Raw genomic sequence first — 24,267 nt, 5'->3', positions numbered from 1 at the left:
AAGTAATTGAAAGTTAAACATTTATTATATCTTCACTTTTTAATATGAAGTAGATGTGTAATTCCTTTACTATTTAAAAAATTAAAATTATTGCAATGTTCACCTTATATATATATATATATATATATATATATATATATATATATATATATATATATATATATATATATATATATATATATATGTATGGAGTTTAGATAAGGCATTTAAAGATATTAATAACAAAACTTGATACGCACATTAAGTAAAATGCTTCAATATCAAATGTGTGTCTATTTATATATATGAAAAAGAGATATTTCTTGTTCCATTGATAGGTGATTTCCAATAGAGGGTATGAGAGAGATGTATAATTTTTTCCATGTTTAATATGAACTTGACATGTAGCATTTTAAAAATATATAAACAACAGAAAAATTCTTATGGTTAAAGCATTTTATTGGTAGGTTGCTTAAAAGTGAAGGAGATGTGTAATTTTTTTATGCTCAATATGAACATATATATTAAAAAACCAACATAGATCTATCTTAACCCCAAATCTATCAAGCACCAAAAGAGATCAAATTTCTCCAAGTGCAAACCTTTCTCCAAGTTTTGCACTCTAAAAGAAGTTTTACACCTCAAGAAATTTTATCACTCGGTGCTCGATAAATCCAATGCTATATATATATATATATATATATTATATATATATATATATATATATATATATATATATATATATATATATATATATATATATATATAGATATATATATAGATATATATATATATATATATATATATATATATATATATATATATATATATATTATATTATATATATATATATATGAATGAGTGGAAAGGTCTATAATTATCACTATTACCATTACAACAGACATGAGAACCTATTATCTTTACTTAAAATGTATCTTAATAATATACCTTATTACCAACTAATCTACACCTTAAAAGATAAAATATATTATTAATTCTTTTTTTTGTTAATCTTGGCAGGTCCATCCATTTTCTATTATATATTAGGCAAACTTACACCACACAGATTGACTAGGTAGCCTCAACTTGCCCCGAGGGGAAACCAAGTCTGTTGGCCACCAGTGAGTGTTATACACCATCCAAAACAAAAATTGTTCCAGTCTTTCTAGCCAAGCTAGATAAGTCTCAATCTCATGTCTAACTCATCTCCCGAGGCTCCTCATAGTAACCCTCCCCCTTACTATGGTTCAAATGTTGGTTGCCTCGTTGCATCTGGAACCAAGCCCTCAGGTCCGTCTGTAGCTTAGCACGATGCTTGCATTTATACCCGCTTTCAACACCCTCAGCCAACAAATGCTTGCCATGGTTTTGCTTGCCCCTCTGTCCAAAATGCCGCCTAGGATCCCTAGCTTTGCCCTCAATACCATGTAGGTGCCCAGTTTCCTAAGGTTTTTGCAGTGTCCTACTGCCATGGATGAAATCCCTGCCCCTTGCCCTCAGCGCTTTCGTGCCTCTCCTTTCAGCACCTAGCCCCCCAGGAATGGAAAACCCACTATCCCCTATTCCCCTGGTCTAAACAACTAGAGATAGGTCCATGTATTTCCTCAGCCCGCAATTGCCAATGTCGCTGCTAAGGTTCTGGTTCAAATGGGATAAAAACAGAAACAAGAACCAGGCCATGGCACTCCCTTTCCTCCCCAAGTTCCTCCCATACAGAGTTACTCCCCATTGAGACGGCCTCTTGCCCCTCCCTTCCCCCAGCAGAACCCCAACCAAATCATGGAATTTATTCAGGAGCCCAACTAGAAGATGGAATTGATACAGGAGCGAGACCAAATTACATACCGGGAATCTGTTCCTTGTCCGCAGCCTAGGTTCCTTGCTTGCCTTCGCCCCTCCCCAGCTCTGAGTCGCCTCCTGTCTCCACAACTTATCTCTTGCCCTGCATGTCGAATGCCTTAACCTTCTCTACCACCCTTCCTTATTCCTTCCTTCCCCACCTTGCCAACCCACCGTCCATGCATTCATATTGAAGGACACCGCACCCCCTGCCTTGAGCATGTGGGGGACGATGGTTGTTATGACCTTTGTACAACCCATATCACATCCCAGCCTGCCTCCTCTGACAATGTCCCGCATCCTGATCGAGAGAAAATATATTACTAATTATTAGTTATGTAGAATTAAATTATTAAATATATATAAGAAAAAAATCAAATTAATGTTATTAAATTAAATCATATTAATATTAAACCCAATTATATTAACTATAATATATAAAATAATATAGATTAAAATTGTTTCAAAATATTATTGAATTATATCATGTTTTGTTTATTATAAAACCATCTTAGATCCATTTTAACTCCGATCTATTAAGCATTGAGAGGGATGAAATATCTTTTCACTCTAAAATAAGTTTGCACCTCAAGACATTTGATCCCTCTAGGCCCTTGGTAGATATGGAGTTAACATTGATCTAGGCTAGTTAATTATTAATAATTGATCCTTTTAATTATTATTTTTATTAACTTAATTTATTTTTATTTTTCTGTAATTTTACATAGTCAAAATGTTTTAATTAATAATTACAATTATTAATTTTATTTTTATATTTTATTTATTTTTTAATTGTGTTTTACGTTTATTTTTATTGTTATATAATTTGAATACGTCAAAATGTTTACATAACATAACATAACATAACCTTACAACATCTCTTCCATACCGGGCTCGAGAGCACCTCTCAGTGCAAAGAATATGTAATTAAAATATTACTATTATTATTATTACAATATGAAATTTAATCTATATTACACCAATATTTAATTTAATTTAATGTAGTAATTTACCATTACCATAGTACACTAATTTTAATATAAAAACTAAAAATATTTATATTAATATTAAATATTAAAAAAAATTATAATAAAATTTAACCTTAAGAAGCTATAATAATAATTGACCACAATTTTCTAAGTAATGTTGTAAGAAACTAAGAATTATAACGAAGAAAGTGTAACCATACACACTAGCTTATCTATTATATGAATGGTGGAGAATAAGTGATAGCGGAGGGACGCGAGTTGTTGCATGCCCTTCCTGCCACGTCCGCCTAGGACCACCTACTCACCACATCATCGATACGACACATGGTTGACTGGGCCTCCCACTTGTCGTGGTAGGTGGGAAATCAATTGTCACCTTGATTTGAGTGATTTCCTCTGTGGTTTAGGGTTTATGCCATTTATTTTTTGTAAGGCAATCTTATTTTGTTTGGGGCTAGTGTGTGGGAATTTCGCTACCCCGACTGTTGTTCGTCTGACCTCCAATTGGCATTCACTCGTTGTTCGATCATTGCACTGCATTGTATCCGTTGTGGTGAGCAATGCTTTGTGGAGGGTTTATGGTTTAGCCTGTTGTGGTTTAGGATTTAGCCTTTTATGGATTGCTTCTCCATGCCCATGTTGTACTAACGCTTGGTAAATTTGTCTACTATCGAACCTCTACAAGATTTTAGTCAGTTCAATGATGGATATGGAGGTTTCATGCTCTAGTGGATTTTCATGAGGGTAAGTTCGTGAGCCCAACAATTTTTCATGCAATTTCACTTGGTTTTCAATGTTTTTCGAAGTTTTTTTTGACACCTTTGTGTTTTTTCTTGCAAGTATGCTCAAATTTTGTTGGAGGTCAGGTATGGTGAGACGTTGGGGTATTCAACAGTGATGCAACAACATTTGTGCAGCTCAATGGTTTCATCAATGGCTGTCCGGTAGGATTTTTAATCCTACCAGCGAAAGAACTATGAGTTTGTTAACGCATTCCATGCATATGCCATGAATTGTAGTCCATTCGGTGGTTTTATGAGAATTTTCTTGTGATTACAGTAAATTAGATTATGGGTTTTTCTGTAAATTTGCTTATGACTATGGTTTTTGTAAATTTGGAGAAATGTTTGCTATTTGCTTACAAGTTTTATGTAAATTACGGTTTTCTTAGAAAGTAGGGTTTGCTTGTAAATTAGGGTTTTCTTGTAAACTAGGGTTTTCTTGTAAATTAGGGTTTTTCTGTAAATTTTCTTACATTTATGGTTAGATGTTAAAATTCTTATGGTTTTTGTAAATTTTGAGAAGAATTTTCATAGGGTTATTTTTGAAGCACAATAAACGTTTTCCTAGGGTTATTTCTCGAGCATAACCCTACCTAGTTGTATATAGTTGGCATTTTCACAACCACCGGAGCAGTGAACATAGCCTCATACCTTTATGTGTACACCTGTGTGTGGAAAACATAAATTTAATCTATCACTATGAAAAAATGCCATGTTAACCCTTGTTTTCTTTTCGTACTATGTCTATTTCATATTATTGAAGTATGTTTCAGCTAGGTTATGTTTGTATTGAGCAAGACTTAACTTGTCCACTAAATTACTTGTTGCTTCATGAAGCTTAAAGTAGATTGCAATCAACTGAGCATATTTGTATAAATCTATGACTTGCATTTCATGCTTCCATTTGTCAACTACATTTTCTTGAATTTTTAATTGAGCTTGGAGTTGATTTCCTTGTTGAGACAACTGTTGTTCCAATGGTAGGATTTTATCATCTTTCTAATTCAAAAATTTCTTTAATCTGGTAACATGATCAATGTTGACATTTTCATAAGCTCTAATGAAATAAGTTAACTCCTCAGTTGTTAGATCCTCTAGAAGTTGGGAGGTATTCCAAAATGTTTGTAAAGAAACTTTTGTTTCTTCTCTTTCATTTTCATTTGTTCTCCTCTTTTCTATTTTCCTCATAATGACCTTCTTTTGAGGTCTGTGAAAGACATCTAATGGAGGAATATATTTTATCTCAATTGGTGGTAGGAGCTTGCCAATATTTATGTTTGTGAACTGCTACTTGGGATAGGAGGAAGGTGTAAATTGCACATATTCTTTTATATTTGAAAATTTTGATATGATTAGGTTTAACAAAATACATCAAATACATCAGGGTAATCCACATCCTTCTTTATCTTTAAAGTTTTTTTTTTTTTTTTAGAATATGTTTAAAGAAAACATTATGGTGATCACAGTGGGAGGTAAGAGTTTGAGATATTTTGACATTGTTGGATTCTTAAATTTCATCACGGTTTTCCTCATACATGAACTTGGTTTTTAAAAAGTGGACAAATCTTATCATTTCTATGACAAAAATATATTTTTCATTTTCTATAATTCTACCACACTGACATATCAACCTTTTTAATTGATTGTGTGGTATTCTTTCTTGTCATCCACTGTGTTTTCCTCCCATTTTCTTCTTTAGTCATAATAAGAAAATTGTGAATTTGTTTGATTCAATGGAGTCATGATGTTTGCATCAACTAAATTCATGTAAATTCTAGCCTATTTCATGTTTCTTTTGGCACGATTGAAATGTTATGTTTGTTCGCAAAACCATTTGTTTGTTTGTTTGTTTGTTTGTTTGTTTGTTTTTTTTTTTTTTTTTTTTTTTTTTTTTTTTTTTTCAGAAATGAGGGTTTGTGCTTAGAATATGTGCTTGGAATAGGTAACCACAAGGCTAAAACTAGTGTGGTTAGGTTTCTAAAAGTGATCTTGCACATGTGAGGTCTCGCCTGCAAGCCAAACATACACCTTATTGATTTCAAGTTATTGCCAGAGGTGTATTTTCAGAAGATTAAATGTCATGGTTAGGCCATTTACCTGAAATGCAGTAAACTTGAATGGTGATTGGGGTAGAGAAATTCAATTTTGGATAAACTACATGGTTTCCATCCTACATTAAATTTTTTTTTTGTCAATTTATTATCAACCATAATCTTCGATCCATATACTTTAAATAAATAAATAAATAAGTGTAGTGAATTCCACAGACCCTAATCATAGGATAGGAATCCAAATTAAATGAACTTATCCATGATGTTTGCATCGACCAAATACATGTAAAATTTAGTCTATTTCATCTTTTTGTTTGAGCTGTTGCAATGTTGTTTTTGTTTGCAGAGCCACTTGTTTTTTGTGTTTGTGTGCAGAAATGAGGGCTTGAGCTTGGAATATATATGTGCACAGAATAATTTCTAATTAATTCAATTGAAATGGAAGCAAATATATCCCCTGTAAGCATAGTTAATTGGAACTGAATGCATTTTCAATTTGTAATAATGTGGGAGAAATTAGCAGGTTGAAAATGAGTACCAAAATAAATGGAGTCATGAAGTTTGCATCAACCAAAATTGTTTACTTTTATTGTTCATTATTTTATGGATTTTTCATACTATAAAAAGTGACTTGTTCAAGATTTCATTTTTCCCTCATTTGTCATTTATTTAACAACTCAGATAAAAATGTGATGTTGTAACTCATTTGGTAATATGTAAAGGCATAACAAAAATTCCATTTGCATTCTCAACTAGGATTTATCCATTCTAATAGACTATGAATGTTGCTTCTAAAATGGCTTTTGATTACAATGCTACAAAAATTATGGAATAAAATGACCTAGGTTATAAGCCAAAATCCCCATGTGACAAGAAAAAGAGGCAATCGATCCAAAATACACATCATAATGGGTTTATAACAAAAAACATATGACACCCCTATTCATGATGGCCTTCATAATCTTCAATGCCCAAACTTGTTGAGTTGCTTGCGTGAGACAAGTAGGTTGGCCTACCTAATAATGGCTGATTAGGATGTGTTGGATTGCTGCCATATTATTTATTCAAATTTTCCCCTTGTAGCCATGGAGGAATTGAGTACCCATACCTCACACTTGCGCTACTAACCCCTGCATTAAGTGGAGGTATCTGATAAGCATACATAGGATTGAAACTTGCAATGGTAGGAATATAGCAAGTGGGTAAACCCCCATTTTCGTAGCGAGGGACTTGGATGTAACAACCCTGGTGAAAATTCCATGTAAAAATATATAAATACCATGGATGAATGGGACACATATTCCAAGTTGAATGTTGGGAAAGAGATCCTAGGGGGTGTTCATTTGGTTGTTTATGGCTAAGGAAATTGGAAAAGGCAATGGCCAAGGCATTAGAGAGGCAAAAAGGTATTTTGGCAAATTTATCTATGAAAATAATGGAAATTAGGAGAAAAGGAAGGTGAAAGGTCACATGTTGCATGTGAGGAGGAATTTGAAGGAAAATAATGGAAAATGAAGAAAATAGAGAAATCATTCATAAAAAGGATTTTGAGGATCAGTTGGTAACATTTTGTCAGTTCAGTTTTGGAGCTCTCTCATTACTCTCTCTCTCTCTCTCATGCTCTTGAATACTTGGAGTTTTCTTGGAGCACTCTTGGAGGGTGTGGCATACATGGATTCTTGGAGCCCTGTAACAACTTTGGTTGAGTTACTAGTCTTGGAGCCTTGGTTGGAAAAATGCTCTGCAACCCTTGGTGGGTCAAGTTACTAGTCTTGGAGCCTTGGTTGGACAAACGATTTGTAGCCCGACAACAACTGTGGGTTGAGTTATTAGTCTTGGAGCCTTGGTTGGAACAAACACTCTAGATGGTTAGGATGGAGATCGATCTAGTGATGGTTTTGGTGATGTCTGACTGTGAGGTGGAATCATTGTTTGATGGGTTGAGGTGGATGGCCTTTGGAAGCCTTGGATGAGTGTTGATTGATGTGTTCTATGAGATCCCACATTTATTCTTGGAATATGGCACAAGGGTGAATGGTTGAAGAGAGATTTGGCTCAAACATTCTACGGTCAAGTGGAACATGCTAGTCCCATCTACGGTTTGTTCATTGGATTCATTAATGAGAAATCCATTCCCTTGATATTCATGTGTAAAGGTACTGATGTATTTATGGATTTGACGGGTGATATGTTTGTTGTATTTATGTTCCCATTATGTTGGTTATATGCACAATTTATGACAACAAATATGTATGGCTCTCAGCATGTTTTTACTTGTATGTGAATGGATAATGTGCCTATGACCTAATAGATGATAATGCAACAAATGGCATATGGGAACAATGGTTCATAGTGATTCTCAGATAAGTTTGAGATCCCTACACTTAACTCTGTTATTTACACCTGTAGCTTACATGTCGTTGATATGCTTGACGAAATGACTTTCATGGCTAGTAGGGATCCAATCAAGGTCTTGAAAAAGAAATTTCTTTAGTACTTTCATTTCCATGTTACTTTACTGATTTGAAGAGATGGATCAATTCTAGGCAGTGTCCTGGGCTTTGAGTCTAAAATGTGGCTTAAATCCCAGGGTCACTAGCACAACACTCAAATTTTGGTCCATAATAGCTTGCAGGCAGGCCTGTGAGAGTGACTTTAGTTTGTTGATCGCTCCCTTTCCCATAACATGAGAGTGACTATGGCCCAAGAGACCTAAACAACAGTGTGACCCAGGGGCATACTGTCTGAGTGGTTGAATTGTCTTCTGAGGGTTCTGTTGATGATGTTGGATGTCTGTATGGTGTGTTTCCATCGGTTCCACTTCCTTAATGTGACTTAGGAGGTCAAATCATATCATAGTGGCCTCTCGTGACATGCTTACCCCGGCTGGCCGGTTGTTTAGGTAGATGTGGGAGGAGGGTGTAATGTAGTAGTATCAGAGCGTGGTTGCGCTCTCCTAGGGATGTGTGTTGGTCATGCATTCATGTTCGTTACATATGTGTTGCGTATGCATGTAGTCCATCATGGTTTTAGTGATGTCGCCATGTGAAGGTTGAAGGTGTTGTCATGGAGTATGTCTTCATGTGTATGGTTGATTATGCATTGTTACGCACATAAGAGTTCACATGTTATCAAATGCACGTGATATGGTTGTTGTTGTCATGCATGAGGTCATGGTTGTGTAGTTGATATTGCCATGCATTGATGACTATACTCTAGCTAGAATCGTGTGTATATGGTTTTTTACTCATGTGTTATATGTATATATGCAGTTGTTATGCATGAATATTAGGTGAAATATTCCTTGTGAAGTTATGGTATGTGATTCAAGTCATCATGGTGTTATTGGTTGTCATGATGCTAATGTGTTGGATAAGATAGATTAGGAGATGCACATCATCATAATGAGGTTGTAGCATTAGACTTTGGGATAAGAGAATATTGTTATACAGGTATTGCACGTTTGGAATGCAGGTATATAAGTTAAGGATTTTCATATGCATTAGGCTTATATACATTAGGTTTATGTACATGTTTTTGTTGTTATGGTTACATACATGATAGATGATAGTTGATTAGTATAGTGACATGCACATGTGTTAGATAGTCAAGGATGATAGTAACTTGTGGTTGTATGCATTGATATTGTTGTTTCATGTTAGATAACTTGATGATTAGGGTTATTTCATTGAGATCTTGATGTTGTAATTTGGATTGGTCATATATGTGATGGTTATGTTCATTGCACTAAAGATATTGATGTTATAAGAATTGTGTTAACCTAGCTTGACCTATGTATATGGTTATGGTTGCGATATTCAGGTATGAGCCAACATATTTGTGATATGGTGTCATACATATGTGACTGCTATGCATAAATGATAAATTCTTATGAGTTTATGATGAACATGTTAGTTAGTTAGTGTTATGGATATTGTGATCCTATTTATGTTTTTGTTGGCACGTTGTAATGTTATATCTTGCTAACTAGATTGATGGTGCATACAAGATAACCTCCCCCGAGGTACATTAAGGTACGATCTTGCTTATGTAGTATATTTTATGTTGGGCATTTGGTGTCTATTATGTCGTCTAGTTGATGGATTACATAATATGAGTAACATGTTTATAAGGTTTCTTGCATAAATGATCTTGTTTTGAGATGACTGTACTAACATATGTGTGCTGAGGCAGTTGATATGTACTTGAGTGCAGTAGGTGATAGTTGTAGCTTTATGTCTAATGACTATGAGTTGACTATGGATTATGACATGATTGTTTGTAAAATTTGATCTCAAATTGATAGATATGATTGTCTTGATATTTGAAACATGTAGTTGACATGTGTGAGCAGTTGCAGGAAACATGATTGGTATTAGCGTGACGAGGTAATAGTTGATGTGTTTATATAACTAATAGTTGGGTGATGTGATAACACATAGTAAGACTCAATTGCAGCAAAGTAAAAAGGGTAAAAGAAAGGAATTGGAAAAAAATTCCTTTGGCTATGTTTGGAAACCCTAATTCCGAATGAATGAGTGCTTTGCATACAAGAAGTCTTCCTAACCTTGATTTTGTTTAACATTATGTGGATATGTGTTATAGCCATGAACATGTACTTGACAGGTATATTAGCCAGTCTCTAGTTGCAGGTGGATCTGTCAAGGGAATTGGAGTCCCTTGAGAGATGGCATGGATGGTTCACTTACAAACAATGTGCTTGGCATGACAAGATATGGTAACCAGTGTATTTATATTTATTCATGCATTGACAGTTATGTGTAGATGGTAGTATGATGCAGGGGATTGCATGGCGAAGAGATTGCCACGAAATCTTGAACAAGGCTTGGGTTGAGCTTTCCTTGGGAACCATGGGGATTAAGTCATGTTGTTTGTTTCTAGTCTTGTGCTTTTGGTCTTTTGGTACTTTGTTGTGCTTGATTGTGGTTTTGTTTGCGTCTTGTGCATGGCCATGCCACTTTGGTTGTGGTGTTGTATTGTTGTTATTGGTTTTCATGGTCTTACTTCTTGTTTATTTCTTGGAATCTCTTTTATGTTTAGAGTATGGGGAATTCATTGGGAAAGGGGAAAAATTGATGGAGTTCAGGGAGAGCTATGTGGTAGCCAACAAGTAATGTCAGACATGGATGTAGCTGAGCGTATGAGTAAGCGCAGCGGAAGGTAAGACTATGATAATTGGTTGGACTGGTTAGGTCCATTGTGGTAAATGGACGATGATAGAATAGTCGTGGGAAAGGTAATCAAGAAAATTTAAAGTAAATGGATCCGAGGTGTCAGATGCCTTGGCTATGTTGGGATCGTTGTTCTCAATATTGCACATGTGTTGCATGAATAAGGAAGTTCTCTTAACCTAGACCTTATAATATCTGACAATTTTTTTGTGATCATGATTATGTTGATGTTTATATATGTATATACAGGTAGCCATGTATGTATGTCATGTCTGACAGGGTGATCATGAATCATGATTATTTTATGCTAATGTTTATGTGTACATATGTATGTATTTATGTATGACATTGACTGATGAGATCATTATTATTTTATGATGTATGTATGTGTGCATGTATCTATGTCACTCTATGACAGGGTCATCAAGAATCATTCTTGTGGAGGAATGATTGCTTATGCATGCAAATGATATGAAGAGGTTCATGGTCTATGAGGAATCAAGTGAGAAGAGTATTCATGACAAACATGAGGTTAGTATCATGTGAATATGAATTTATATTGTATGCTTATATTTTTCCTATGCTTATGTTATGGACAGGTTATACCAAGGGATACATCAACGAAATGAAAGCAATATGGTTTGCGCCATGCTAGGACAAGCATGGATAAGACGCTAGAATCAAGGTTGCTTGCTAGAGGTAGTGTGGTTTCAAATGTGTGGTATTATTGTTGTGCATATGTCATACATGTTGCATCTGTGATGATTGTGTGCATGCAATATTGTAGATATGTAGTGTGTGTACAAGTTAGATATACAGTGTTGTGTACATATATGTGCATGATGGATATGCAATGTTGTATGCATATGGTGCTCTACGAGTGTTGGATATGCAGAGTTGTGTATAGATGATGCTATGTACATGTTGGATATGCAGTGCTATGTACAAGTGGTCTTGCGTGCATGTTGTACATGTGGTGCTATGTACATATGGTGTGGTGTGCATGATTGTACAATTGGTGGTGTGTACATGTTGTACAAGTGGCACTGTGTGCAGGTGGTGTTGTGTACATGCATTTCATGTGGTGTTGTGTACATGTGGTGTCGCATACATGTTGTGCGTGTGGTACTGTGTACATGTGGTATTGTGTACACGTTGTATAGTGTTGTAGTGTACATATGGCGTTGTGTACACGTTGTACAGGTGGTGTCGTGTACATGTGATGTTGTGCACATGTTGTGTAGCTGGTACTTGGTACATATGGTACTAGTGTACGTGTCATACATGCTATGTTGCAGGCATGTGGTACTATGTATGTGCATTGTGTAGTCATGGTATCGTGACATATGCATTCATTGTGTTTCACTCTCGACACGTATTTGTTTTATGTTGTACATCAGGTGTAGGTGTATGTATTGTATTGTATAAACTTGGTTCTTGTCGGGTATGGAAACTGACCCGATGTGCGTACAAAATAAGAACAAAGGTATAAGTAAGGATCGATGAGAGATAAGTATCAATATTTTATTTAGTTTATTATGCATATGATGATTATGTGTGATTTATGATTTTGGGTTATGATGGTTACATGTGATTTATGATTTTGATGGTTATGTTTAAGATAGGAGGATTTGATATGGTTATACATGTTGATTTGGTCAAATATTCTAGTTTGATTATTGTGACAAGAAGCAAACATGATTGCAAATGTAACTTATTGACGAGCTACTAATGAGGTATGATGCGATTTTTTTCAATTTATTTTAAATCTAATGGAAGTATGTGCTTGGAACAAGAATGCCTGAACATGCTTGGTTGGATGGTTGAAATCAACTGCAAGAATTAGTAGTGTCAGTAAAAGGAATTTATTTCCATGAGCATGCTATGAATGGTATGATGGTTTTGAGGTAGGTATATGCCTTGGTTTTTGTATCTTCTGATGCGAAGAGGCCTTGCCAAGGGATGGACTGCTCGAGATGGTGGTGCCAGCAGAACTTGGAAGGTGAGTGACTGCACGAAAGGGTTGATTGGATTACCCGATGGAATATGTAGCAGAGAAGGGAAGGTCAGGGATGGATTTGTTTTCTTCATGAGAATTTCGAGATGGAATCAGATGCACATTGGGAGTGCGCCATGGAAAAATAATTCGATAACTGTTAACTGAGAGGACAAGTGGCACGGGATTGCAGCACTAGACATTGGATGCAACTTTGACTGTGGTAGTAGATTCTGGAATTCCTGGGAAGGAGGTGTATCCTGGTACTACTTTGAGGGTGTAGGTGTGAGCCTCTAGATTCCCTTGTTGATTGATACAGGCATCATATTATCTTATTTGCTGGTTTAATAGATGTGTATATGTGTATATGTGATTATTGTAAATACCATAATGAGTTGTGTTATAAAGCTCCAGTAAACGATATGTTTGTCATATTTTAGCAGATGGTCATTGTAAATACTACAACGAGTTGTGTTATAAAGCTCCATGGGAAATATTTATTTATTTATTTATTTTTATTTTTCCAGTGGTATTGTTGGTTATAGGTGTCATTGAACACTGAGGACGGTGTTCCCCCAAGGGGGAGGGTTTTGTAACAACCCTGGTGAAAATTCCATGTAAAAATATATAAATACCATGGATGAATGGGACACATATTCCAAGATGAGTGTTGGGCAAGACATCCTAGGGGGTGTTCATTTGGTTGTTTATAGCTAAGGAAATTGGAAAAGGCAATGGCTAAGGCATTAAAGAGGCAAAAAGGTATTTTGGCACATTTATTTATGGAAATAATTGAAATTAGGAGAAAAGGAAGGTGAAAGGTCACAGGTTGCATGTGAATTGAAAATTGAAGGAAAATAATGGGAAATGAAGAAAATAGAGGCCTCATTCATAAAAAAGGCTTATGAGGATCAGTAGGTAACCTTTTGTTAGTTTAGTTTGGAGCTCTCTCATTACTCTCTCTCTCTCTCTCATGTTATTGGATGCTTAGAGTTTTCTTGGAGCACTCTTGGAGGGTGTGGCATACTTGGATTCTTGGAACCCTATAACAGCCTAGGTTGAGTGACTAGTCCTGGAGCCTTGGTTGGACAAACGCTCTGGAGCCCTTGATGGGTTGAGTTACTAGTCCTGGAGCCTTGGTTGGACAAACACTCTAGAGCTCGGAGGCAACTATGGGTTGAGTTACTAGTCCTAGAACCTTGGTTGGAACACATGCTCTAGAGCCCTGGATGGCTAGGATGGAGACTGATCTGGTGATGTTTTTTGGTGATGTTTGACTGTGAGGTGAAATCATCTTTTGATGGGTTGAGGTGGATGGCCTCTGGAAGCCCTGGATGAGCGTTAATTGATGTGTTCTATGATATCCCACATTCATGCTTGGAATATGACACGGGGTTGAATGGATGAAGAGAGATTTCGCTCACCCATTCTACGGTTGGGTGGAACATGGTATCCCATCCCCAGTTGGTTCATTACATTCATTAATGAGAAATCCATTCCCTTGGCTTTCATGTGTAAAGTTACAGATGTATTTATGCATTTGATGGCTGATATGTTTATTGTATTTTTTTTCCTATTATGCTGGTTATATGCACATTTTATGACAACAACTACGTATGACTCTCAACATGTTTTTACTTATATGTGAAAGGATAATGTGCCTATGACCTAATATGTGATAATGCCGCAAATGGAATAAGGGAACAATGGTTCATAACAATTCTCAGATAAGTATGAGATCCCTACACTTAACTCCGTTATTTACACTTGTAGGTTACATGTCAATGATATATTTGACGAAATGCATGTCATGGCTAGTAGGGATCCAGTCAAGGTCTTGAACAAGTATTTTCTTTAGTACTTTCATTTCCATGTTACTTTATTGATTTGAGGAGAAGGATTAGTTCTGGGTAGTGTCCTGGGCTTTGAGCCTGAAAAATGGCTTAACTCTCTGGGTCACTAGCACAACATTGACAATTTTGGTCCACAATTGCTGGCAGGCAAGCCTGTGAGAGCGAATTTATGTTGATGGTCGCTCCCTTGCCCATAGCATGAGAGAGACTATGGCCCAAGACACCTAAAACAAATGTGGGGCCCATGGACAGGTTGTCTGAGTGGATGACTTGTCTTCTAAGGGTTCTGTTGATGATGTTGGATGTTTGTATGGTGTGTTTCTGTCGATTCCACTTCCTTAATGTGACTTAGGAGGTTGAATCATATCATAGTGGCCTCTCTTCGTATGTTTACCCCAACTAGACGGTTGCTTGGGTATAGGTGGGAGGAGGGTGTTACATTGGATGTTTATGCGTTCTTGTAATAATGGTGTATTATCTGAAATATGGTCCAATGCATTTGACATCATCATAGTTTCATTAACTATCTTGCATCATTATCAGCCATATTTGTCATCCATTGTTCTTTTTTAAGCATTTGCTGATCCTTTCTTGATTCCTCTTCCTACCTTGCCATTTTTTTATGGTCCTTCTCTTTCCTTACTTTCTCTCTTTCAAGCCTTTCCTCTGCTCAACGTTGTGCTACAACAATCCTTGCTACCTTATTTTACCTGGCTAAATTCTTCTTTTTCTATTTTAATTCCTGAATTTCAAGTTTCTTTTGTTTAAACTCAAATAATAGGTTTATATATTCTGCTAATGTGAGTAACTGTGAACTTCGGCCCAAACAAAGACTACCCGGTGTTCCTTTTTTTTTTCCATTGGCACTCTATCTATTGGTAGCTTTATGAACTGACCAAGTAACTTCTCCTTCCCTGCCACCTACATGTCATTGCTTGACACTTTCCTTTCAATATCCGAGACAACTTCTTGAACTATATTTTTCTCTTCATATGATTCCTCATTATGTGCATTATCTTCTTCCATTGATCTATTGTCCACTAAAAAATGAACAATTTCATTGTTCAATTTTGTGGGTTGTGAAGGCAGGTTCATGCTTTCTTCATTGGTTCTTGAGACACGATGTTTGTTCATATTCATCATGGATTCTTGCATCCATGACGGTGGAGCTACTTGGCGTGGAAATGTTAATTGGTCATTGTTTCTTCCAGATGCAATATCAACAATGTCATTTTCAACCACATTCTCATTGTCATTTGCATGATCAAGAAAGTAATTAAGAATAGAAATAATAGAAGTTCCATGTGCTTTAGTTGGTAGAACAGTCCCCATGTTACTATCAAATGGTTCATGGTTATACTGTGTTTCACTTACATGTTCATCATCATCACCATAGAAGTGTCCTTGAGAGAGGGAAGTCATATTATCAGTTGCAACTGCATATTCTTATTCATCCACTTCTTCTTATGCTTCAACATCTTCTTGGGACATGCCATTCTTCTTGACCATCCATATGAAACACTTGGATACAACCAGTATACATGCATAAGAGCATCATAATTCAATGGATGGATTCTAATCCTCCTAAATCTAGCCTTCATATTTTATGGTGTGAGAGCCCTTTTAAAGGCTTTACTTACAAGCTCTGCTAGCTCAAACCTTTTCACCTCGACTGCTGGATTATTTGCCATCCATGAAGCTCACTCTGACATGACAAACAAACTGACATCAAGGGGTTGCAATCTGTGAGTGGTATGAGCATGAAATTTAACAGGTTGATGCCCAAATTGTTTTCCTCCTAAATTGTTTACACATCAATGTGGCTTCCATGGCCATCTAAAATCAATAGGTGTTTATTCTTAGGTGAGACACCACCTGGTATAGATGCAACAAAGTGATAAATCCAATTAAAAAAAGTTTCTTTAGTCATCCATGCATGGGGATGTGCAACCATGCATGCACCTAGTTCACAATTTTGTATATAATTTTTAGTTGATTTTTAACTTTGAATAGATAAAATCTTAGGATTGAAGCACCAATTGCATTGACACAACATAGAATATTTATCCACTCCCTGCTCTTAGGAAAAATATTTGGCACATTTTGGCTCCCTCTCTCGGCAATTACGCACAAGCCACAATTCATTCCTTCCTGTAAACTATTTTCATCACAATTCCACATATGGTCTGCAACATAAGAATGCTTATCGTATGCACTAGAAAAAGTGCATAGAACTTAGACACAATTGCAAGGTGTATATTTAAATATTTTTCTCTGTCAAGGCCCTCGGTTTTACGTGATCCAAGGTATGGATGCCTTTCTTTAAACTCAAAACACCATGATTGAATAGGAAACCCGTCTTTGAATGAGTTTGGCCTCCCCTGACAAATTTAAGAAACTATGGATTTGAATTGTATCAAATCTAGTCCATGTCCCAATTGGGCCATCTCCTTACACCACTCCACCACTTCGGCCTCCTCCTCTTCAGTAATAACTATAATATGCCCTCTACATTTTGTATCAGTGAGCCCATTTATCCAATAATGTATTGATGAGGGATAAATACCATGTTTTTTTGTAGATTCCAGAACTAAATATCCATTAAAATCTATATCATCAATTGCAGATAACATGTCCTGTTTTCTCCAACCTCTTATAGCATTGATCTTCTTAGTTGAACTTGCACCTTGCACTTGGTTGATGGTGGCTCAGTGGTTCATGGTGGGACACAATCAACTTTTTTTGTATGGTCATCCTCAACAACATTGCTAGGAGCATTGTTGACATTCACATGATCTGCCTTTTCCTCATCTAATTTAGGGTATCACAGTTGGGCGCCCCTAGTCACTCGCTTGCCACTTCTCCTTGTATGAGAAACATAAATAACTCTTGCCATAGATGTAATTACCTATATAATTTTTGCATGCATTCAATTAACAATAATTGAAATTATGCTTTCCTATAGGCTATTATTGTTTCTTCTTTCTTACATCCAATTAACAACATGATAGTTTATTCTTAATTTCTAGGATATTTCAATAAAGAATTTGTAATAACATGGATTATAATAGAGACAAAATTCACAATTAAAAATAGTAGCAGCTTAACAAATTTTCATACATATGCCTTTTTCATAGTATCCTTGAAAAATCAAATCTACAAAAGGAATTTGTTGTATGTCTTCAAATATATCAGTAATTCCTTTTCCATAACATTTTTTTCCACTTAAAATATTATGTTGTATTTGCACTTGGAAAATTACGGCCAATGTGTTGAAATTGACCTAGAATTGGTTGTATTTCTTCAATTATATCAATAAATGTTTTTGATAAAATGTTTTTGAGTTATAATAAAATGATGTAGACATTGGAGGAATTTCAAATAAAACAAGTGACACCTAGTTCCTTTTCTCGTTAAGATGTTGATCTGGTCTAGTTCTTTTTGATAAATTGTTTTATGACTTAAAATAAAATGATGTACTCTGTTTTAAGGCCCAAAATATATGGTTAGTTTTCCAATATTATTATTCTTATAGATAACACTCTCCTTGCATGAAGGAAGCTCTAGGATTTCCTTAGTAAAGGTTATATTGAGCTATTAATTACCTTTAAAAAGGTTCAACCTCATGTCCATGAACACTGACTTTACCAACATAAAACTCGATTAATTTATTTCTAATGGTTAGTTATTCTCCTATTGTGGGAATGGTTCTTAGTTTTCCAATATTTTTATTCCTATAAAAAACACTCTCCAAGCATGAAGGAAGCTCTAGGCTTGCCTTGCCAAAGAAAATTAGCAACTTTAGCAACTCAATATAAGCTTTAGGATTACCTTAGTAATAGTTAGTGATTCTCCTACAATTTGTGGGAATGGTTGTTAGTTTTCCAATATTGTTATTCTTATATATAACACTCTCCCGGCATGAAGGAATCTCTAGGATTGCATTAGTAAAGGTTCTATTGAGCTGTTAATTTCCTTTAAGACGGTTAAGCCTCATGTCCATGAACACTGACTTTACCAACATAAAACTTGATCAATTTCTTTCTAATGGTGAGTGATTCTCCTATTATCGGAATGTTTCTTAGTTTTCTAATATTGTTATTCATATATATAACACTCTCCAGGCATGAAGGAAGCTCTAGGATTTCCTTAGTAAAGGTTCTATTAAGTTGTTGTTTTCCTTTAAAAAACTTCAACCTCATGTAAATGAACACTTATGCATGCAAATCATGAAAGACTTCAGCAACAAACTTTGTTAGGTCACCAAATTAACTTATAAAGGAAGTTGCTATAAAATTATACATGTGTGAGTGAGAGAATTGGAATGAATAGAAAATGCAAGTGACTACCTACATCACAACCTAGGTTCAACACATTTCCAAAAATTTAAGATCAACTGAACCATCAAGGAGGAATAACTTTTACCATGTATCTAGGTTCCAAACCCCATGGAGTCTTGTTGCACAAGTTTACAATCCTCTTGGTCGAGGAGAAAATGAACCATTGAGGAATGTTGGCTTCTAGGACATGTACATCACCTAATTCCACTACAAATCACTGACACTAATTCATGCTCTGTAATTTGAGAAGTATAATCATTGTTGTAACTAATTTAAAAAATCAAATAAAGTCAGGGTCACGTAGATATCTATTGAACTATATTTAATCTACTTTTTTGGGGGGTTAAACCTAATTCCATGCTTATTAGTCACTCAATTTCACATAATTGAGAGTATGGCCATGGTAATTTATTTATTTATTTATTATTGTGTATCCACTTTTTATTTCTCTCATACCACCCACCATCAATACATAAACTTGTTCAAAAAGAGGTGTGAACAAGAATAACTCATCACTCTGCCTCTACATGCCTCGAAAAGTACACATGCCTCACCTATAAGACATGTCGAATCTAAGACATATTTCATATGTTTGAACAATTTACACTACACAAATAAAATTTACAGATATCACATTCATCTCCAACGCAAGACAAATGACAAACTTGCGACCAGGGTTTCAGAAAACCTCTTCTTCAAAAGATAAAGTTCAGACAAGAGTATGAAGAAAACTCTTGTTCATATTTTAGGAAGAGAAAAAAGAACTACATCCCAATCATATAGTCAATATAGTAAATTATTCAATGGATCCTTCAATAGTCTCCCTTCCTATCATCTACATAAATTCACATTTGAAAATAAATGAAACCCACTAAAACCAAAAATAAAAATCAAGCCATGGACACTATGTATCCTTTATTTCCCAGCAAATTCCTCTAATAAGGTTTTACATAAAATTAGATCTAACAATGTAATGTAGAAAAAATCCAGTACTAACTTACAGTTAGGAGATATAATATTTGGGGTTTTGATGGCAACATCAGTTTTAGTTATTCTGGATTTTCCCATAACTAGAGTCAACAAACCCTTCAATAATCATTCATGTGGAGGCCATCACCATAAATACATAGAAAACGTTTCCCAATTTGATGTAAGAGCTTCAACTTCATCAATTATTCAAACATATATAATCATAGTGAACAAATAGAAATATTTACCAGGGCAATCCCAAGTTTCTTTATTCAAATCCCTTTCATAGCTAGATTCGATAGAGGCAGGGTTTTCAGTTTATTTTAATAAATGATACACTGAATGAATAACAAGTCATTGTACTTTTAACTACATCTTCCAATACAAGTGCATTAATTCTCAAAACAAGGGTATTCATAGACACTATTTGTAAAACAAATAACATTGTTTCCCCCAAATACATAATGCTACCTCATATTTGGGCATGTTTATAGGCCATCATAGAGTGATATTGATCATATTCGTTACAAGATACATGCTTAAACACCAGATCTCATGGTTCTGGAAATGTAAGCATAAAACGATATCCCAAAACCACAACTTGGTCACTAAGATAAACATACACATTCAATCTTATTAAGAAGTTTATATATGTAAGTTTGTATACCAGCCAGATTGATCCTTGAAATTGGGATCTACCCTTGAATATTATCAGGGTGCCTTTGCAAGCCGAGAGGAGATCTGCCTTGACATCTCCCGGTTGGTCTAATATGTAACAACTCCAATTAAAAATCCATGTAAAAATATATAAGATGAAGGTCATGGGACATGTATTCCAATTTAAACTGTGGGGAAAACATCCTAGTGGGGTGTCACTTTGATTTATTAATGGCCAAGGAAATTGGAAAATTTAATGGAAAAGCCTTTGGAAAGGCATGAGACATTAATTGCATTTTATTTATGAAAATAATGGAGAATAGGAGAAAGTGAAGGTGAAAGGTCACAGGTTGTATGTGAGGAGGAAAATGAAGGAAAATAATGGAAATGAAGAAAATAGAGACCTCATTGATAAAATGATTTATGATGATCAGTTGGAAATCTTTTTCTCAAGCTTTTTTTGTTTTCTGTTTTTTTTGTTATTTTTTTGTTCTGTTTTGTTTTTGTTTTGTTTTGTTTTTTGTTTTTTGTTTTGCTTTGCTTTTGTTTTTATTTTTTTTATTTTTTTGTTTTTTTGTTTTTGTTTTGTTTTGTTTTGTTTTGTTTGTTTTTTTTTTGTCGTTTTATATTTTTGTTTTTGTTTTTTTTTTGGAGCTCTCATTCTATTCTCTCTCTCTCTCTCTCTCTCTCATACTCGTGTATATTTAGAGTTTTCTTGGAGCACTCTTGAAGGAGTGTGGCGTACTTGGATTTTTCTCAAGTTTTTTTTTGTTTTTTGGTTTTTTGTTTTGTTTTGTTTTTGTTTTTATTTATTTTATTTTTTTGTTTTGTTTTGTTTTTTTTTTTTTTTCCTTTTTGTTTGTTTGTTTGTTTTTTTTTTTTTTGCTTTTTTGTTTTTTTTGTTTTTGTTTTTTTTTTTTTTTTTTTTTTTTTTTTTTGAGCTCTCATTATATTCTCTCTCTCTCTCTCTCTCTCTCTCTCTCTCTCTCTCTCGCATACTCTTGTATATTTAGAGTTTTCTCGGAGCACTCTTGGAGGAGTGTGGCGTACTTGGATTTTTGGAGCAAGAAGTCAAAGGAAGAGCTAGAAAGCGCAAGAGGACATCGAGATCAGCCGCTACAACAAGTTTTTCTTGTTGGTATCGAGTTACATGTATGATTTCCTTGCTAGTTTTGGCATGCATGGCATATGCATGTGGTTATTTGGTCATGATTTTTCATTGGCATGGAGGATTTTCACGGATGGACAGTGGTTTTTCCTAGCCTTTCCTTTTCCTGGATATCCATGGTCTTGTGGATTTTATCTTTGTTTCCTAGTTGGTGCTCATGTTCCTTTTGCTATGGGTTGAGTTATTGGTTCTTGGAGTCTTGGTTGGACAAATGCTCTGGAAGCCCTATAACAGCTTGGACTAAGTTACTAGCCTTGGAGCTTTGGTTGGACAAATGCTCTGGAAGCCCTGTAATAGCTTGGGTTGAGTTACTACTCCCAGAGCCTTGGTTAGACAAACACTCTGTAGCCTTTGGTGGGTTGAGTTATTAGTTCCTAGAGCCTTCGTTTGACAAACACTTTGGAGCCCTTGGTGGTTTGAGTTTAAGTACTTGATCCTTGCTTGAACAAATTATTTGGAGCCCGACTGTAGCTGTGGGTTGAGTTACTAGTCATGGAACCTTGGTTGGACAAATGCTCTGGAGCCCGACAACAACCATGGGTTGAGTTATTAGTCGTGGACGTTAAGTTGGAACAAATGCTTTGGAGTGTTGGGTAACTTGGGTAGAGACCAATTTGGTGATGGTTAGTGATGTCCGACTGAGGTGGAATCACTGGTTGAGGTTTGAGGTTGTTTGGCCTCTGGAAGCCCTAGTTTGATTTTGATGGATTTGTTCTATGAGATCCCACATTCATGCTTGGAATATGGCACGAGGGTGATTTACTGAAGAGAGATTTGGTTCAACTAGTCTATAGTCGGGTGGAATGTGGAAGTCCCAAAACTGGTGGGCCTTTGTATTCATCAATAATATCTCTATTTCTCCCTTGTATTTTATGGGTAAATATACTTGTTTATATGTGGCTTATATGGATGTTATATGCTTGATATTTCTGTTGGTTATATGTTGGTTATGAATGAGGTTTATGACAATGAAAATGTATGGCTCTCATCATTTTTTGGTTAATCACTGAATGTACAATGAATATATGGATTAATAGATGGTAGTGAAGTTATTATGATGAGGGATCAATGCTTCTTAGAGATTATCAGATCAGTATGAGACCCTTATGCTTCGATCTATTACTATGACTTGTAGATTACTTGTTCATGATGTGTTCGACAAAATGTCTGCCATGGTGAAGCTTGGTTAGGTCAAGTACTTGATTAATTTTTGTGTTAAAGTCTTTGTCTTGGTTTCATTTATTGTCTTTGAAAGTATCATCAAGTTAAGGAAAATGATTTGGGTCTAGCCCTAAAAAAGTGGCTTAGATCTCGCAGTCTCGGGTATAGAACTGGTTGAAAAACACTGTAGTCTCTCCCTTACAAGCATTGTGGGAATGACTGGAGGGTCCCAGTTACATGCATTCCCATGTAATGGGAGTGAATGGGGGTTCTTCAGTGAAAAGGAAATTTGACTCAGGGCTTGGGTACTTGGAGGGGTGGTTTAGCTCTTTTGGGTCCTATAATTCCTGAGGAAGGTAAGTAGGGTTTTCTTGTGTTAAGTCCATTTGCTTAAGGTGATCTAGGAAGTTGAATCATATCATATAGTAACTCTTCATCACATGTTTACCCCGGTCGGTCGGTTACTTGGGTAGATGTGGGAGGAGGGTGTATCAGAGTGGTATAAGAGCATGGTTGCCCTCTCCTTGGCTGATGTCTAGTTTCCATTCTCTTTGGGTGATATCTGATACCACAAAGTGGTATCAGAGTGTGGTTCACCACTTGGACTAGATGGGCGGAATGTTTTTGTCATGCATGCATGTAGGTTGTATATGTTCTTGTTATGTATGCATGGTAGTGGTCATTTTTATAGTTGTGTTTCCATGTAGGAGTTGATGATGTTGTTGTTGGGATGTGTTTACCATGAATGCATGTCTGTTGTATATGCATTTGTTATGCATGTCGATGTCTATATGTTGTTATTCATGCATAATAGGTTATGGTTATGCATGCATAATAAGTTATATATGCGTTGTGAGGTCATTGTATGTAGTTATGTCATCATGATGTTGTTGCTATGCTATGATGCTAATGTGTTGACTGAGATAAAGCAGGAGATGCAGACCATCAGAGTGAAGTTGCAGCACTAGACTTTGGTGTAAGAGAAGATCGTCATACAAGTATTGTATGTTTGGAATGCATGTATGTTAGTTAATGAATTGTTATATGAATTAGGCTTATATACATGTGTTGTAGCAGCTACAACCACCCTCCAAAATTTTGGCCTGCACCAATTTCAAAGCCTCCCTTGAGAGTTTCACTTGATGACTACACACACTTGGGTTCACTCCATGAGCTTGTGTGAGTCTTTGCATCCACCTTGCTTGTCCATTTCATTCATCTTTCTGCATGTTGGTGTCTAAGTCATGCTTGCGACCATGTTATGGTTATGATCAAAGTCTTCGCTTTGTAT

The sequence above is a fragment of the Pinus tabuliformis genome, chromosome 6 (assembly GCF_031772625.1).
Source record: "Pinus tabuliformis cultivar Carrire ecotype Pingquan chromosome 6, CPIR1, whole genome shotgun sequence".
NCBI classification, from domain to species: domain Eukaryota; kingdom Viridiplantae; phylum Streptophyta; class Pinopsida; order Pinales; family Pinaceae; genus Pinus; species Pinus tabuliformis.
This window is presented reverse-complemented; position numbering follows the sequence as displayed.